Source organism: Python bivittatus, unplaced genomic scaffold, assembly GCF_059951505.1.
Source record: "Python bivittatus isolate LINGU-HERP-01145 unplaced genomic scaffold, Pbiv_v1 ctg000020_np1212, whole genome shotgun sequence".
NCBI lineage: Eukaryota > Metazoa > Chordata > Lepidosauria > Squamata > Pythonidae > Python > Python bivittatus.
The window spans coordinates 44,226,481-44,245,827 of record NW_028277030.1 but is presented as its reverse complement, the minus strand read 5'-3'; the positions used below and the strand labels follow the sequence as shown (position 1 = coordinate 44,245,827).

General features: G+C 42.9%; 1 protein-coding gene across 7 annotated transcripts in view; it reads left to right on the top strand.

The window, feature by feature from the left end:
- Positions 1–8,824: 8,824 nt before the first annotated feature.
- The window catches only part of COL12A1 (collagen type XII alpha 1 chain), a 145,920-nt gene continuing 135,397 nt past the window's right edge, over positions 8,825–19,347 (top strand). For 4 of the 7 annotated variants that reach the window (XM_007426960.3, XM_007426961.3, XM_007426962.3 and 1 more), the window contains exon 1: positions 11,996–12,403. The gene's annotated coding sequence lies outside the window, so the exon portion shown is untranslated. Of the gene's footprint in view, positions 8,988–11,994; positions 12,404–19,347 lie in introns of those variants that run through there. The other 3 variants (XM_025165895.2, XM_088137776.1, XM_088137797.1) reach the window with 3 other exon arrangements.

Genomic DNA, 19,347 nt, shown 5'->3' with positions numbered 1-19,347 from the left:
ATAAGAAAGAGGCAATTGTAACTTAGAATTGCTTGGGGAATTGTGAGTTTATGGAAAACCAAAAACTCTGGGCAACGTTTAATCTTCAGTCAGTTCTTCAATAACATGGGACAAGCACAGAATGCTGAAAACAAGTTCTTCATTCCAGAATTGCTTTTTAGATGCTTTTTAGACCAAGGTAAATATTTTTGATAGGGAAAATTAAGTAAATAATTGCCATTTATATATAAAAAACCAGAAGAAGTAGATGAATTTGTGTACCTTGGTAGAATGTTTATTATAAATAAATCCTCAAAGTTGCAGCATCCCATGGTCACATTCTCCTGCCCTGCATGAACTGCGTCTACTTCAACTCCCTCCACTTTCCCTCCACCCACCCACCCTCCCTCATCTCTGTCCTTTTGGTAGTCCTGCACTCCACAGCCTACCCCTGCTACTGCCCACAACTAACCTTCGCTGTCGTCTTCCTCCTGCTGCTGGCCTGGGATGCAGATGCTGGGCAAGGGCGCATCGCTGGGATGCACACAGTGCGGCAGGGTGGCAGAGCCTCATCTGCCAAAGGGAGCTTGCTAGGTCTGTCCAGGGAGGAGGTAGCAACATGGAGCCAGCAGAGGAGGCAGGGCTATGGTGTGGGCAGAGGAGCCCTGTCTGCTGCTGCTGCTGCTGCGAAGAATAATAGCCCACAGACTGTGGAGAGCACAGTGGAACAGGATGGAGAGACAGTGGTGGCAGAAGGAGCACTTTCAACATGAGCTGCAGAATGCGTGCTGTACCTCTAAGAAACCCTTGTTCCTCTGCCTCCTCTGTTGGAAGCACTCCTGGACAACCAGCTTGCAGGCTTCAGCAAGGGGTGGAGGCGAGCCCAGCATCAATAGACCCTACCTGCAGGCCCTCTGCTCGCTTGGCCCAGCCTTCCTTCTGCAAGGCCTCGCAAAGGGCCAGTAGCTTCCAACGTGAGTTGCAGAGCACGTGTTGTGCCTCCAGGAAGCCCTCATCCCTCCACTTCTTCCAGTTCTGCTGCCACTCCAAACAGTGCCTCCTGCATAGCCACCATTGTCACCCAGGGAGCTGCTGCTGCTGCCTCTCTGTTCTGCCCCACTGCACTCTCCACGGTATGCAGGCTATTGCTTCTTGTGGTGGAAGATGAGGCTCCTCTGCTCGCACTGTTGCCCTGTCTCCTCTCCAGCCAGGCCTGGTGAGCTCCCTTTGGCAGATGAGTCTCCACCGCCCTGCCATGCTTGCCCCATGTGTCCTGGGCTGGGCTGTCATCCAGCATCTGGATCCTGAGCCTGCAGTGGGAGGAAGAAGACGGTGAAGGCCAGCTGGGGTGGTACAGCGGAGTGCAGGGCAGCCAAAAGAGCAGAGATGGGGGGGGAGATAGGCAGGGGTTTGAAGCAGAGGCAGTTTGTGCAGGGCAGGAGAAGCATGAGGTCCTCACCTCACAACTGCACAGTCCTGGCCTAACAACTGCAATTGGGACTGCTGGAACTGCCATCACTAAGTGGTGGGGTCACGTGACGTTTTGTTTAACAACTGCTTCGCTTAGTGATGGAAATTTTGGTCCCAACTAGGGTTGTAATCCGAGGACTACCTGTAGGGTCAAAGATAAATGGGTGTTGATTGAGTGTGGACTGAATATAGAAGTGAGTGACCAGTATAAAAGAACTACTTTGAAGTGGTTTGGTTATACAAGAGAATGAGTGATGATTGAATCACAAAACAAGTATACGAAGGAGTGAATGGATCAAGAGGAAGGTGAAGGTTGAGAATATGTGATTGGAATTGAAGTGGTCCTTCAAAAAATGTGAGACATTTAAAGAGCAAGCATCAGTTGTATAAAGTGGGGTACAGACATGACAGAAACAAGGATGGTTTGCAAGGATACAAAGATATGGATAGGTATAGTTAATGGTGTTGGTATAAAACAAATTTAAATTACCTTGTGCCTTTAATTTCTTTAGCTTGTTTTGTTTTTGGTGGCCATGCTTTTTATTTAAATTCTTAATAGCAGCAGCCTCATTTGGTTCTCAATCTCATTTGAGAAGGCAGCTTTTCTACCATTTATGAAAGGGATACCCTGGTTGGATATCTCCCAATAAAACAAATCATTTCCTTTTTATTTATCTATGTGAATATCAAGTTAAATTATGCTATTATTTTTCCTGTCCTATCACGGAAACAGGATTTTCTTAAAATGGAAAAGTACTGCCATATCTCTTCTTATTTATAGTATGTATTTGTCAATGGAAATATACAGCTAAGATATTTTACTGATCTGTGTTCAGTGAAATAATTTATTGTTGCAGGAATGTATCAACTGTTTTCATTCTCTCAATCATCTTTTTTTTTTTTTAAATGACATGAGTAGGATACACTGAAGAATAATGCCTGAACTCTTCTTGTTGGGACTTTTGCAATGCTGATGCATGTATCTTTCTAAAAGACACTTCCTAAAATTATGTTTTTGATAACGTGCTGAGTGAGTCTCACAATCAGTCAATTCCACAAACTCATTCTAAAGGCTCCTTGAGCTTTTAAAATGTGAGATATGTATTTGTTTGTTTGGATTGATTGATTGATTGATTGATTGATTTCTATCCTGCTGCAATCTGTCCAACTCTTGGTGGCTTAGAAATACAATAAAAACACAGAACAATAAGGCAAAGATAAGTGGCCAAAGAAAAAATAATACCAATCCCCTAGGTGCCACAACCCAAACGCCCTCTGGAAAAGCTTGGTCTTCATTTTCTTCCAGAAGGTGACCAGGGTAGAAACTGATCTAACTTCAAGTTGGAGGCCATTCCAGAGGTCTGATGCTGCCACTGAAAAACAGTGCAGGCCCCCTTAGCCTCCCAGAAATGGGGAATTTGAAATTTGCTCAGAAGCCAACTGGTGACCAGTACAGCTCACAGAGCAGAGGTGTTACCTGGGTAGACCAGGATACACCCATAACTACCCACACCACTACATTCTCAATCAGCTATAGGTTCTGAGTGGTCTTCGAGGGCAACCCCATGTAGAAAACATTGCAATAGTCCAACTGTGAGGTGACTAAGGCACGAGTAACTTTAAGTAGGGTCTCTCAATTCAGGAAAGGGCATAATTGGTGCATAAGATAGATTCGTGCAAAGGTTCTCCTGACTATGGCTGCCACCTGCTTTTCAAGCAAGAAGTATGAGTTCAAGGAGATACCCACCCATCTTCTTGGTTTTTATCTTTTTTTTCACCTTTATACTTACTGATAAGGAACATAGGTTGCAGGGTCATCTTTCACAAACGGATTAAGGAGGAGGACGCTGGGGAAAGGCATCCTCACAGAGGATAGATGATGGTAACAGTAAGTATCAAGCAGCTACGCCAGGGTTGGGGGTATATACTTGGGGCTTCTGGGACAGAACGTTTGAAACATCCATGGGTTCAGTCTTGCCACCATGCATCTTCTCAAAAACAAATCTCATGTTCAAAATGGTTTACATCCAGGTAAGTCAGTATAGCTGTGTGTTGTAAGTCATGGAGTTCTAGAAGTTAAAGACAAAACTCCCAGGCAGATTAGATTTTTGTGAAAGGAAAAACACATAGGTTTTCCCAGATTTCTGGATTTCACATTCTGGGAGTATGGAAATGCTAATTAAGGGTTAATTATATGTTTAAGTGACTCCTACGTACAAATTTAAATTTTAAACTTCTCTTAAACTGTTGACTTTTCAGCGAATGACAAAAGGCAGAAAGCATTTCCCATCTCTCACTTCAAAGGAAATAACAAAATTTATTGAATGACACGTAAACAAATGTGCAAACAGCTGTTCAAATGGTATTTTCCGTTACTGAAAGTGTTTTTGCTATGGCTTGTTCCCTGGGCTTTTTAATATATTAATATGTTGGCACAATGTTTTTAAAACTTCATGTAGAGGAAACATCAAATAAAGAAGCCAAATGCTATGATAAATTATCATTAATGGAAGTACTTTTCCACTTAAAAAATTAAATCTATCAGTCAAGCCTGTTATCCATTACTGTTCCATCATTATATCTTTGTAATGCTTAAACATTAAACTAGTTCTGAAAATTTGAACTTAGTTATTTTAATTTTGTTGTTGTTGAAATAGGGTAAGGAAAACTGACTAACCACTTCAATTTTATAGAATAAAAAGATTAAAAGTATCGCAAATTATAGTGCAGTAGTTGTCAATTACTCCCCCCCCCCATAGCACACCACAACTACCCACCCCTGAAAGAAGAAGGGCATCTGAAAGTATGGTTTTAGGCTTCTGGAAGTTGCTATAAAGGACATACACTTGGCAATTAGAAACATATCAAGAAATTATTTTTTTCTTTGCTTGGTCTAAAAGACAAAATGGTGTAATAAATCACTTGTTATATTTTTTCAGGTAATTACCTAAGAAATCTTTATAAAATTTGGATCAGGAAATATTCAAGATGAGAACAAAATACAAATAAAATGTTTCACTATGTTTCAGTAAACCGCACAGGAGGCCTGACATATATGTAAATCATGCTTATATTTCAAATAAATACATACTCAGAACTTAAATATGTAAGTTTTGTATTTATAATACATTTCCTCCTGAATAAAAGCATGGATGTTCATTGTGATTCAAAATTAAGAATATAGCACAAGTGCTAAAATCATAGATTTTATATCAAAAGAAATGTTCTCAAAGTATTTGCTGATTAGTTTATATTTTATATTTATACATTCGATTTATTCTCCGCCCATCTCCCCCCAATGGGGAACTCTGGGCAGCTCACAACGCATATATATAAACCTAACAGTGACAAGTCTTACAAATCTTACAATTAGTGCTAAATCTATTATGCTATGTGACCAGCAGGGGTCGCTAGGGGGTCATCCGGGCTTTTTTCTCCTCCGTAGATCTTTCTCACCGCTCGCATCGATTGTCGCTCGTGCCGGTTGCATTCCGAGTTTGGCCAGCACTGGTATTTTGCTCCCCTGCGCAGCACCGGCGGTTCTTCCCATTTAAACGGGAGTCCCCATTTATCTACTCGCAGATGGAATAGCTTTCAAACTGCTGGGTGGGCAGTAGTTGTTGTTCAGTTGTTAAGTCGTGCCCGACTCTTCGTGACCCCGTGAACCATATCGCACCAGGCCTTCCTGTCCTTCACTGCCTCCCTGAGTTTGCTCAGTTTCATGCTCATTGCTTCGGTGATACTATCTAACCATCTCATCCTCTGCCATCCTCTTCTCCTTTTGCCTTCAATCTTGCCCAGCATCAGGGTCTTTTCCAAGGAGTCCTCTCTTCGCATTAGGTGACCAAAGTATCTGAGCTTGAGCTTCATTATCGATCCTTCCAATGAGCAATCAGGGTTGATTTCCTTTAAGATTGACTGGTTTGACCTCCTAGCAGTCCAGGGGACTCTCAAGAGTCTTCTCCAGCACCACAGTTCAAAGGCATCAATTCTTTGGCGCTCAGCCTTCTTTATGGTCCAGCTCTCACAGCCATACATTACTACTGGGAAAACCATAGTTTTGACTATGCGGATCTTTGTCGGCAAGGTGATGTCTCTGCATTTTAATATGCTATCTAGATTTGTCATAGCTTTCCTCCCAAGGAGCAAGTGTCTTTTAATTTCATGGCTGCAGTCTCCGTCTGCGGTGATCTTGGAGCCCAAATAAATGAAGTCTGTGACTGCTTCCATTTCTACCCCTTCTATTTGCCAGGAATTGATGGGTCCAGATGCATGATCTTAGTTTTTTTAATATTGAGTTTGAAGCCAGCTTTCACACTCTCTTCTTTCACCCTCATCAAGAGGCTCTTTAGTTCTTCTTCACTTTCTGCCATTAGGGTAGTATTTGGCTTTGGCCCAGCCGCTTCACTCTTTCTGGAGCTACTTGGAACTGCCCTCCGCTCTTCCCCAGTAGCATATTGGACACCTTCCGACCTGAGGGGCTCATCTTCCGGCGTCATATCTTTTAGCCTTTTGACAATGTTCATGGGGTTTTCTTGGCAAGGATACTGGAGTGGGTTGCCATTTCCTTCTCCAGTGGACCACATTTTGTCAGAACTCTCTGTCATGACCTGTCCATCTTGGGTGGCCCTGCACGGTATAGCTCATGGCTTCACTGAGTTACACAAGCCCCTTTGCCACAACAAGGCAGTGATCCATGAAGGAGTTGCTGATTAGTAAGGAAATATTAAAACTGTGCTGTTCCCTTCTAGATGATTTAACAGCCATATACTTCAATAAACATATTTTGGGGGGAGGCAAAATTCACTGAGTTTAAGCAGGTAACTTCCACATACATAGTTTAGGACTGCAGAGTAACATCCTTATCCAAGATTCAGAAAGAGGGCCTGTTTCCCACCACTCCCTGCAATTTACCACAGCACCATTATGCCGACAACCCACATCTTCCCCCTTGATTGCGGGATGTTATCTTCATCGTGTCCCCAGGACACGGGTGAAACAATCATGTCACTTCATGCACCAGACTAAAAGCAACCTTTTCCTCCTTAAGCTGACACCTGTTTAGTTTGCTATGTGTACGCGTGAACTCTGAACCCAGAATATACTGCTCAGAATATTCACCAGCACACTCAATGACCTTTTCCTACTATTCAGTTAAAGCACTGTCCACCCATCCTTATCCTGGCACAAAACAATGCAACTATAAAATTGATGGTCCCCGTTGCTGGTTCCTACCTTGACTCTATTGTAGCTGTTCCAAGCCACAGCAAAATGCGCTGTCCTGATTTTTGATGGTGCCAGACAGTATGTGAAATAAATTTTGATTCCACTCAAATCAAAAGGGGAATCTATGCCATGAGTTTATTTTGGTTTTATTTGAATGTTGAATTCAGTGCAAACTAGGTGTAGCTAAGAAGTTTAGCTGTGGCCACCTCAAGACCTGATTCCTCTGCTTTTTGCCTTTCTATCTTACAGGGAAGACAAACTTTACTGGTTGGCTCCTGTGTGGACCAGTCTATCAGACCTGCTTTTTCCTTTTAGGGGTGGTTCTGGCTTCCCTAGTCCCCATGTCTTTCCCAGATATTTGCACACATGGATGCCTTCACATCTCCTTCTCACCTTATCTTTTTTGACACTAAAGCAGACCCTTTCTTTTTCTTTCCTATCCTTATGGTACCATTGTAGCTCTGATGCTTCAATAATCAAAGCAATAGAGAACAGGTTGTTCTTTTGTTTCTGGATTCCTACCTTACAACTTAAAGATGTTTTAAAAACTTAAAGGAAAGGGAAGGGAAGTGTTACAGTACTGTGGGCAGAGGGTAAGAGAACAAAAGAAACATGCTTCACACAGCCTGGACAGAAACTGAAATGTTCCTCACTGGGAAACGTAAGGGCTGGATGGAACATGGGCTTCTAGGGTTGAGAATCACTCATTGACTTAATGGGCTATCACTGGATCAATCAAATGCATATAAAGTAACTGCTGACCAGCAAAAAGCATAGCAGCCTGGGAGTCCAGGATGAAATGGCTGCCCAGGGCAGTGACTAGTTGCTGAAGTGTGGGGGGGGGGGGCACACCAGGAACTGCAGGCAATTAGAGGGGGAGCTGCTGCTAGAATGGAACCAAGCACTGGAGACCACCTGCTTTGAACGGTTCTGGTTGGAAAACAGCTGCTATAAATCAAAGCTGGAAAACACAGGTGTAAGGACTTTTTGCAATGGGCTGGGAGTGGGACAAGGATGACTTCAGACCAGGAAGTGGTGAGTGGCCCATATTGCAATAGGTCAAACAGAAGGTGTGGATCTGCCCTAAATATGCAAAGCCAGGTAGAATTTGGACAGTGTTGGGCTTCAGGATTTAGTGACGGTGGTCTAGACAACAGATTTCCTGACATTTTGCCAGCAACTGAGTCTGGCATCTTCAGAGGCAAGGTGGTCTGCTTTGCAAACCACAGGCAACTGAGCAGGGACTGGCTGGGCTCCTGTCTGTATAACTAGGTGTGGCTCCTGACTTACAGGAACCCAGTCAGTCTCTGCTTAATTGCCTGACATCTGTGTACCAGACCGCCTTACCTCTGAAGATGCCAGTTGTCGGCAAAACGTCAGGAAATCTGTTGCCTAGACCACCATCACTAAATTCTGAAGCCTGACACTGCCCAACAACAGATACTGGCTGTGTATATTCTATGGATATACACAATTCTACCTGGTGCAGGCTTTCACAGATACTGGCTGTGAAAGCCTACACCAGGTAGAATTGTGTATATCCATAGAAACCCAATGGCAATCATAAAAAATAATACTTATGTGAACAAACCATATATGAAAGCTTCTTAATTTATTGAAAAATATAACCCACCCCACATATAGCATGTAACCTGAAACTGAAAATAAAGAATAAAAAAAAATACACATAATTCTGAAGATTAATGTTCCCTGTACAACTGCACCATGATCTCATTTTTATCAATATAAGTGTATACGTTTCTGGCAATGTCACTTAGTCACTATTGTGTCAAGAACAACCCAATCTAAAAGCACTTCTTGAGTGGTTTCCACAACAGCCAAATAAGAAAAATATACTAATTATATACTGCGCTGTGTGAAAATTGCATACATATTACAGTGATTCCCTAATTCAATGCATAAAACAAATGAGTGGCAATAACAAATAATAGCACTAGGTTGCGCTGTTGGACAATAAATTAACCTTGTTAGAATTTCCTACTCCCTCCTACTCCTAATTCTTTTGTGGAAAGGTCGTGCAGAGGAGGGTTAAAAAGAAACCCTTCTGAATGGTGGAAGGAACTCTAGCAAGAAAACTCGTGGCTGGCTACCGAGAGTTCCCTGGATACAGCTGTGCTGGAAAGCTGGGACCTTTTGCTCTCCTGCGGGCGGGTTGCTTCTGACGCGAACCCCGCAAAGCCCATTGCACGGAAGATGCAGGAGCGCGGCTGGGACTGACCATCTCCAGGTGCCACCGCAGCGACAGCGAAGAAGCGGCGCCAAGGATATCCACTCGGAGCGGCGTGTGCGATGTACGTCGTTCCTTTTAATGCCTAGGCAGGAGACGGAAGTATTGGGCCACTCGTGAGGGGACGAGGCTTGCCTCTCCAGGGGCTACCTTTTCTTTCTCTCCCCCCCCCCCGTTTTTACACACCTCCTTCTTTTTTGCTCTTCCCCATCCTGCAAATTATTCTGCACTTTATCTTCCAGTAGTTCCCCCTTGTCTTCTCCCATCCCCTTCCTAGACACCTAGCGGGTTTAGGTGAATGTGTCATTTGCCTTGCGCTGCTGGATTGATACACATCCCGATCAAGCATTTGGATAAAGGTCTCGTAAGAGGCCCTTCTGCCTGAGTGTTAAAGGAGTGAAGACCGTGCCAAGAATAGCGCTTAAGCGGATTTTCGCCGCGCGCCTCGCCGCTCCACCTTCCCAAGCAGGTGAGGGGGGAGGGGGGGCGCCTCCAGGGCGTCTCTGGGCGCGCGCCGCCTCTGGGCCGCGGGCTGGAGGAAATCGCCCGTCTTCCTGGAGAAGAGGGGAGTTCTCGAAGCACGGCTGATAGGCCGGCGGGGAGAGGAAGGGGTGGTTGGGGCTGGCGGCAACATCGCTCGGTCGGTACAAGAGGCCGGTGATGTGAGTAGCTTGCTGGTTATGGGCGTTACTGGTTACTGGTTGCTGGTTATGGGCGTTACTTGTTGTGACTGGGTGGGAGTTGATTGTGTGAGTGCGCGCGCGCGCGCGCTAACAGCCCGGGGGGAGGGGAGGGGAGGGGAGGGGGAGTTTCGAGGTGTCTGAGGTATATTCCGCAACCCCAATTGCTCTCACGTGTAAGGAACCAGAATGGCTAGATGGTTCTTTTCCCACGGGGATTAGTAATGGTGACTACCTTCTGATAGATTGTTCTTGAATTTAGTCCTGCAGTTTGTCGATGCTAGATTCTAGGTTTTGTGATTTGCTGTTGGTCCTGTGTATTTTGTCTTCCTTCAAAATATGGTGAATTAGTGCTGCTTGTTGTATGAGCGCCTCCTTGTTTTGGAATCTATCCAAAAGCCCTGCCTTAGTGATGCCGCTTTGCAGTGACAAACATCGGGTAGGATTCTGTACCGTGTCTTAGCGGGAGATAAGGAAGTCCAGGAACTATTGCTGTGGCTGGACTGCCAAACCCCTTAGCATCAAGACTTCCAGGAAACTTCAGATCAGCCTCTCCCGGTGCACTGGACTGCAACTCCCATAACTCCATGGTTGGGAACTATGGGAGTAGCAGTCCAGTTGCAATGGCAGTTATCAAATTGGGGAAAACCGCTTAAAACTTGGAAAGAGGAATCGCCCTCTGCACCCAGGTCTTCTACCGCTGCCCCAACTCTTTCGAAGGCACTTATTGGTCCTGGAGATTAGTCCAAGGTTTAGGAGAAGAGGGCCACAATCTGTGGCCTTTCCAAGTGCACAGAGTTTTGGGTATTTCTTTCGAATCTCGTTATCCTCCGTGATTGCTTAGTAGTTTGGAGACCTGGTACTAGTTTCCCCCCTTGTGTTTGCAGTAGCGTTATCATCATTATCATCATCATCTGTATATGATACGGGAGTAAGTTGAAAAAATGATAGTTTTCTTGCAAGGGGATGGAGGTGCTTCTGGGTGCACTGACGGGAAACGCATACTCGTCTCTGGACGCTGCCGTGGATTCTTAAGCCTGCCTTAGCTTTGCACGTTCTGTCGTTCGGCAGGTAAAGACAGCAATTCCATTTTGCAATATGCTTATTTGGCTGACCTGCCTCCAGATCCCATGCGTTACTCTTTTGACAGTTAAATATCATTTCCAAATCGATGGCTTTCACATTCCTACATTTCTTTTCTCTTCCGGTGCGCTGCGTGAAAAGTAAACTCTTCGTGGGGATTAGGAACTAATGGTAAAATCAACGTAGCCAGTGAAGTGATGATTGGACAGAGGACATGTGGAAAGGCTCTTCCGTCTGTCACGGGCCTCCCTCAGCTTTTCCCGCTTAAATCCTGCTACAGAGGATGGACCCACGTGCTAAATGAGTAGAACGCTCAGTGGGCACGTGAACCGCCTCGCGGCCCACCTCGGTCCAGATGCTGCCTTCGGGTTTGGTTTTGTTTTTCGAAAAAGCTCTGGCTCTGGCTGTTGTCTGCCCGCCCACCCCAGCGCCCCAAAACGAACTTCACTGAGGATTTGATTAGGCATCCCATCTCCGTTGTTTGTAAATCGGCAGGAAACTTTGCCTTCAGTAAAAATGTGAGCTGGAAGAACGTGTGTAGTGGGGTTGTGCGCCTCGTCATGAATTTAAGGGAGGATGGGTGGGAACGGATAGGAATTCCAATGGGGGCAAAGGATGAGAGGGAGGGAGAGATTAAAACCCGAGAAAAGGAAACGGCGCGTTCCTAGTTCCTATTTCTCCTGAGGCCCTTAATTGTTGTTCGAAGGATTTCTACCAGCCCTTGTATGATTTGGGGTTCTTTTCAGTATCAAGGCAAAGGTGGAACACTGTGGTAGCCTCGTCTTTCTTTTCCACCTTTGGATTTTAGTTTTCTAGTAAACTTCTGAATCGCCAGTAAGACTTTGGAGTGTCCAGAAAGCGTGCGCGTGTGATTATGGGTCCCTATTTTGGAAAGTGGTCTTAAACTAGTTTTTCGCCTTAAGAGGCGCCGCTTGAGTTCTCCCCCAACAAAGGGGCACTTCTCCAACTCTCGAAATAATGACAGAAATGAAGGTTTTTCCCAGCAGAAGCCCAGCGGCCCTCGGCATATGCTGTCCTGGGTACCAGCGAACAGCCCCGGATCTTCGTCTTCCCCTCTGGCGGTGGCCTCGGCCAAGGACTGCCGCGCCGGCTGCCGCTTGGCTCGGGAGCAGAGAGGAGCCAGAGGGCTACGTGTGTTCTTGGCAGGCCAGACGCTGCCCCCTCACCGCCCTCTCTTTTTCCCTCCACGCTCATTCCTCCCCCCACCCCCGCCCGCTCGACCTTCCGTGGCGGGCCAGGCAATTCCTGCGCTCGCGCGGGACTCCTCATGCCTCAGGAATGCGGGGAGGTATGCGCAACTTTCCAGAAGGCGAGATCGGCGCTTCCCTAGCCCTGCTGGAGAGGAGCGAAGAGCACAGTCATAGATCATCCCATGGCACCGATCCACCTTTCCCGCCGTTTCGTAACCGCGGAGACTTGGGAACAGCCCTCTATTAAGTAGCAAGATTGGGGAGAGGCTCTTCCCACTTGGTGAAGGCGAGGCTTTCCTGACGGAGCGACCCCTCGCAGCCGCAGCCGCAGCCTCGCCAGCCGACCAGCTCGGCGGCTCCTCTCACCGCAGACGCCCCTGCTGGTCCTGGCCGCGCCTTTGCCCAAGGTGTTCGGAGCTCTCCTCGTTCCCGGCCTCTCCTCCAGCTCCAGCTGCAGGGCTCCGTCGCAGCCTCCACCCCTGCCAGTCCCAGCGCTGCCCTCCAAGGTCTGTGCGCGCGGCGGAGCAAGGGAATCCCGCCTCGCCTCCCACCGGCGAACCTTCGCGGTCTGGGCAGCACCGGCTGCGATGGTGTGTGGACGCGGTACGCACACGTGCGCCTGCGGTCTGAGATTCGCAGACGAGTCAAGATCGCGGGTGCACGTGTGAAAGCGCGCGTCGGGTCTCCTGCGGTTGATGCTCTAAGAGCATGGGAATCTGGCATCTCATTTGGACGCACAAAGTGCTTGCTGGTGTCTGTTGGAGTGCGTTCAGACTGAATAATCGGAAATTAATAGGCATTTATTCTCCTTGCTTTCTTCCAAGAACAGCGGTTTATCTGGAGCGGGTGGCAAGAATAAAGGCGTGGGTTGCCCTTGGAGTCTTCCCGTTAGGTGTTTTCTCCTACTGTTTTTGCAGTGAATAAGGCTTATTTGGCTTCGAGAAGTTTGCCCAGAATTGGTTACTTCTCCCGCTGGTGCTGCCAAAGTCTCCTTTGGCGATTGCATGCAATTTCATACAGATGCTGTCAAAAAGTGGGCATGAGGCTAATTCATTTCCAGAGAGGGTTCAGGTGTGATGTCACTTTTCTCTACTTCGTTTGATTGCTTGGTGGGGGGCCAGCAGTTATTTTCCTGTAAATTCCGCAAGAGCTATCCACAGTCACTATGCAAGTCTATTCCCACTGTATTGGCAAGGGAGGCGGTTTCCCCTGCCTCACGCTCCAGTCCTTTCTCCGGCTGTGCAACAGCTCCTTATATGTAAATTTCTCGGGATGTCCAGTCGTTGGCTTGCTGAAGCGAAGGGGCACGTTTACTTATCACTACATTGTATTTGGCTTGGTTTTTGTGCCAGGGATGCTTACTGACATACTTCAATTGCCTCCAAAATGCGTTTTCTGGCTTTGATCAACGAGCGTGGTCTGCTTTGGTTTGGGTAACACTGCAAAGACAGAAATCCTTTCCCCCCTCTCCTTTCGAAAGAAAGATCATCATAAAGCTTACAACAGAAAGCAGAAGCATAAACAGAATCGCTGATAGGGTGCGAGATAGAGATTTATATATTTTGAGGGTGGGAGTTCCAGGAGGAAAGTAACTGGGGGGAAAATTTAAAGTATTCCCAGCGTTTTCCATTCTTAGGGTTGTTTGGTCTTTGGGAAGTTTTTGCACGAAAGATGGCGCTCTAAGCCTGGAAAAACGTCTTCTCCAGACTCGTTGCCTCTCCCTTCCCCTCGTTTAACTGTACTTTTAAGCAAATGTGCAAGATCGATTTTTCCGTCCGCGGTTTAAGTGTGTGTGCCTCTGCGTATGTCTGTGTCTGCATCTGTCTTTCTGTGCACATAGGTATAGTGTTGGATCAAAAATGCTAACCTGGCTGATCGCCTGGTTTTGTATCAAAGCAGGAGAGACACGATATATAATTCGTAGAGGGGTGTGTGTATGTGTGTGCGTAATCTGGATGTGGAGCGGTTGCCAAAGCATTTCATCATGGCACTTAAAAAGATGCTGCGTGCCTGCTTCCTCTTTGGAATATCAGCTCTTGGCCTGGATCCAGGAAAGCGTTGGTGAATTGTGCCAGTTTGCTTAGGTGATTAAATACAGCGCTGCTTTTTGTTCTGCTTTAATTCTCTTTATACAGCATAAAGCTATTTTTTCCCTTCAGGTGCTAATCACCTAATGATTTATGCTAACTGTTTGGCTTTCTGTAGTTTGGGTGTGGTAATGGTCTGATGATTAAAATGTACTGCTTAATGAATAGAGCAGAAACCAGAGAACGTTAAAAAGAAATCAATCAAATTCCAGGACATTTCTTTTGGAGCAGAGGTTAATTCCCTAAATTAACAATTTGAAAGTCTAAACTTCAGTTTAGAGAGCCAGTTTGGTGTCATGGTTAAGGCACCAGACTAGAAATCGGGAGACTGAGTTCTAGTCCCACCTTAGGCAGGAAGCCAGCTGGGTGACCTTGTGCCAGTTACACTCTCTCAGCCTGAGGAAGCAGACAATGGCAAACCCCTTCTGAAATCATGCCAAGAAAGCTGCAGGGACTTGTCCAGGTAGTCGCCAGGAGTCAACATTGACTCAAAGGCACCCAAAACAAACTTCAGTAGGTAACATTTACACCCAAACTCCCTTAATGGCTCTGAACTCCCTTACTGGTTCCATGTACTATTTCGGCATGAGGCAGAGCACCATCCAAGGCTCATTCAGTGCTCAACAAGTATTAAAGTTAATTAGGTCTGTCTATCCTTGTCAAAGTACTTGAATCATTGCCAAGGAGGAAGGTCATAATTCAGGGGAAAGCTAGCTTCATTAACTATATGATCCTATTCATTTCTTCAGAAATAAAACTTACTGATATGTATGGGACTTGCTCTCCAGTAAGTATTCATTTGATTTTAAATTAATCCACACAAATTAAGGGTGTCCAAATCTGTACTAGATTGTAGCCCAAGACTCTTGAGCAAGAGTTTTTTTTTTTTTTAAGCCAGTTGGATAGCTGTTGCAAATTGGAATTACTAAATTCTTCTGATGCCTAAACTTTTCCTTTTCTGCTGCACTAATTTTTGACAAGGATTAATTACTGTTTAATCTAGATTAGACCATGGTTAAAAACAGAGTGTCAAGAAAAAGAGTAGAAGATTTAAAAATCTCCTTAATTCACAGTGCAGATTATTTAGGTTCATAATTTTGAATTCTGCAACTTGGATAAATTATATAAGTATCACATATTGGCATATGTTTTCTAGTTATGAATAATTTTTTCCATTCAAAGAAACAATGCCTTGAATATCCATCTTGCCTTCTCTTTATGTTAGGATATTTTAATAGAACCTGGACATAGACTTTGATTCATATTTATAAAGCCCTCAAGCCCCCAAAGCATTCATCAGTCAAGAATGTATTCTGAGATTTGTAAGGATGAAGAATTCTAGAAGGCTGCTCTAGAGCTCACTTGGGGCTCAGTACCTAGGCATTATTAATAGACTGTTCTGTCAGGATAGTTCAAAAAATTTCAGGAGGATTGCTGCGTTCAGATGAGATGTTGGTTTAAAGCTTTGCAGGAACCTTTGTATAATTTAGCCTGGTGATGTAATGGATTGCCCCCCCACCCCCACCCCCAGCCATTCCATCCTTTATTTTAGAGTTATTCTTTCTCTGGGTGTATGTGAACAAAATGATGTGACTGTGTCTGGGGCTGTTAGATGTGGGTGTCAGGTTTCAATGGTATATTACATCCCCTTGTGTATAGTTTGTTTCAGACCTTAGGAGGTACAGAGGAGTGGGAGTAAAAAGGCTGAGGAGTTGCATGTAGGGCAAGCATTTTTTATTTCCATTTCCAAACTACTGTGAATCTTTCAAAAGTTATCTTTAACTAAATGGTTCAACAGTTGTGACAAAGAAGCCAAACTTCCAGTTGAAAGAAGCACTAGAAGCTTCTTGTTGCAAAGAGGATCTTCTGCATTAACCATCACCGGAGCTCATGGGTAGCATGGTGGAGAGGAGGATAAAGATGGAATTATGCCTTCCCTTCCAGCTTGAATTGCTCTTCATTCTGCTATCACTGTGCATGTGTGAAAGATAGACATTCAGTTTTGAAAGCACTGGTACCTGGTTTTATTTATTTATTTATTTATTTATTTATATATATATATATATATATATATATATATATATATTTACTTATTGATGGTCATACAGGAAAGGAGGTTGACAATTTTATTCTAGATTACCAGGGAAATATATAACACTTTCTCTTATTTTTAGTATTCTACATATTTATTAAAATAGAATTGTATACATTTGAGGATCTTAGCTTTTCAAGCATTTATAACAGACTTTTTGGTCAATCTCTTTTAATTGGTATAGAGAATTATGACACTTTTAAAAAATGTTGTTGCTTCCCAATGAATTCTACTTTTTCAACTCTCCAAAGACAAAAATTATATAATTTTTATTAAGAATTTTGATTATAATAGTAAAATCTAACACAAACTAAACAAAACAGAATAGAAAGAGTAAAAAGCACAAGGAAAAAGGAAAAAAGAGAGATGAAAGAAAAGTAAGAATATAATAAAGAGAAAAGAAATATGTAAAGAAGTGACTTCCAACCTTCATCACAAGTGTAAACAAATTAAGTGACTCTTCACCCCCTCTAAGGTTACAAACAATTATCTCTTCATCCCTTATCCCATCCCTTATCTATATGCAAATCCATAAAACATCTTTTCAGTCCTGGTGTCAGCAGAAAGTCTATAAAGGGTTTCCAGAAGTAACAACATATCTTGTTTTAGCCTTGATCAAATAAACTGACTTTATATTTCTTCCTTTTTTTTCTAACAGTCTTAATTTTTAGTTCATTCAAATATTGTCATAGGATTTGATTTCTCCTCATTTCTTCTTTGTCCCATTGCCCAAAGTTCTTCAAGGCTTTAACAAGCCCCTTTTGTAAAACCAATAAGGAAAAATTATCCAGGTCACTTTCTTGGTTTATCATTTATATTTCCCTTTTGATTTTTAAAACTTCAGCCAGTTTCTTTTGTATATCCAGTAAGACATACTTTCCAAGTCTTTCTTTTGGCCTGTCATTTGTAAATCCACCTTCAATACTATCTCTATCTTGTCAAATAAAATTTGTTCCACATCTGTCATTTCTTCAATAACATCTTTTGGACATAGTCTATCCATGCAGGCAGACATCATGACTGACACTGTTGATATTGTGGCTACTAATTTCTGGCTCCATTCTTCAAAAGTTTCCTTTAGTATTTTCAAGGTTATAACATTTTGCATAATTTTGTAGGTCCCAGTTAATTAACACAAAAGGTAGGCTTGTGGTTTTTTTTCCTCTGCCTAGAATCTTTAGTCCCCTCTAATGTCCAGTTTTTAAAATAACAAAATTACTTATCTTATGTCTTGCAAAAACCAAAACAGATCTATTTCCCACAAGAAGTCATTTGTTCTTTACAGTTAATTCTAAAATGTTATCGTAAAAGTTTCTATATTCTGAATTTATCTGGACCTTTAATGGTATGTGGGAATGGCCTTGTGAAACAGGGGGAAGAGATGCTGCCCAGGGAATGATCAGCTAAGGGGACGATGCATAGCCAAAGCTGCATTATGGGCAGAGAAAGAAACTCAGAAAGGATCCTCCCTAACCTATCAGGCTGTAAAAAGAGACTGTGGGAGATTTCTATTTTCAGACTTGCAAGATTCAGAATATGTTGTACTATTACATACAAAATTTTAGAACTTAATGAAATTAAGTAATTCAGTTTAGCTGTACTTAAAAGATAACTACAGATCTCAATGAAATTCTCCAAAATTACAGTTAATGGACAGAGGTTCTATCTACTCCTGGAAAAAGAAGATGATGTCTATTCATAAAGTGGGTGGGGACCTCTGCCACTTACTTCAGTTTCAGAATGTTGCTTTATATTGGCTCAGTACTCTTAGGAGAAGATAGGAAATTTGCCAGGCAATTTTGAAGGGTGAGGTCATTCACTGTACAATGGGACATACTCTGAAGCTAGTTATGCAAGGCATTTGGAACAGTATTCAAGATAGGCAATTGAGGACTGATTTTTCCCTCATTAACTGGAGCAGTGTGAATATATGGTGAATTATGTGATCATATTTAGAGAAAATTTAATGTGAATTATACATTAATTTAAAAGAAGAAAACTCCCAAGATTATATTGCTTTGCTGCCATTGTTTTACTCCATATGCCTCATGAATATTGATAGTACATAGTCCTCACTTACTGACCCCAACTGGTTTATTTCATAGTAATTTTATTAAAAATTACATTGATGAAAAATTAATACAAACTAAAAAAGAGAAAATAAAAGAAAAAATAGAAGATGCAGAAAAGAAAAAGAAAATAGAAAAAATAGAAAAGAAAAATAAGAATATAGTAAAGAAAAAGAAATAAGTAAAGAAATGACTTCCCTTTTCAAAACAAGGTTAGTAACATCACCTTGTCTTAAAATACAACAAATGATCTCTTCTTCCCATATCCCACTCTTAGCTATAAACAAATCCTTAAAGCCTCATCATTTCAGTCTTGACGTCAGCAAAAGTCCACTAAGGGTTACCAGAAATAACAACACATCTATTTTAACCTTAATCAAATAAACCAACTTTATATTCCTTCCTTTTACTTTTAACAATCTTGATCTTTAGTCCCTTCAAATAATGTCCTAGAACATGATTTCTTTTCATTTTTTTTTGATCACGTCTCACAAAATTCTTCAGAGCTTTAACAATCCTCTTTTGTAAATCCAAAATAGGAAAATTATACAGGTCACTCTCTTGGTTGTTATTTGCATATTCCTTTTAATTATTAAGACATCAACCTGTTTCTTTTGTATGTCCAGTGTAGCATCTGTTTCCATCTCATTCTTGTAGCCTGTCATTTTTAAGCCCACTTTCAGATCAGTCTCAGTCTTGTCCAGTAAAACTTGTTCCTCTTTTATAACATCTTTTAAATACTGTCTAGTTATAGAGGCAGACTCTCTTAAAATTAATTTTTGGGTCCGTTATTCAAAAATATCCTTCAGTATGTCCAATGTTAAAATATCTTGCTCCATTCTGCATTAGTAAGTCAAATTTAAGTGTTCTTCTCCTTTAATTGTAATCTTTAGTTCTTTCTCGTTCCCTCTAGTGTCCAACCTTCAAAGTCTCATCCTATCATTTTTTTAAAGAGAATTTAAACAAAAGCATTTTCCCATGGGAAGGATTCTTATAATTAATTCCGAAATCTTATTTCAAATCCATCTGGACCCTTAGTCCATTTGTAAGTTCCCAAAATCAAAATTCTAATTACCCTTTTGCTGTTAATTCCAAAAAAATGTTTTTTTTAAAGTCCTTAAACCTGTATTTAAACTTCTTTCACTAAGGATTAAAGAAAACTCACCCAGTGTTTTCAGACTTGTCCACCCAAGGCTCCTATT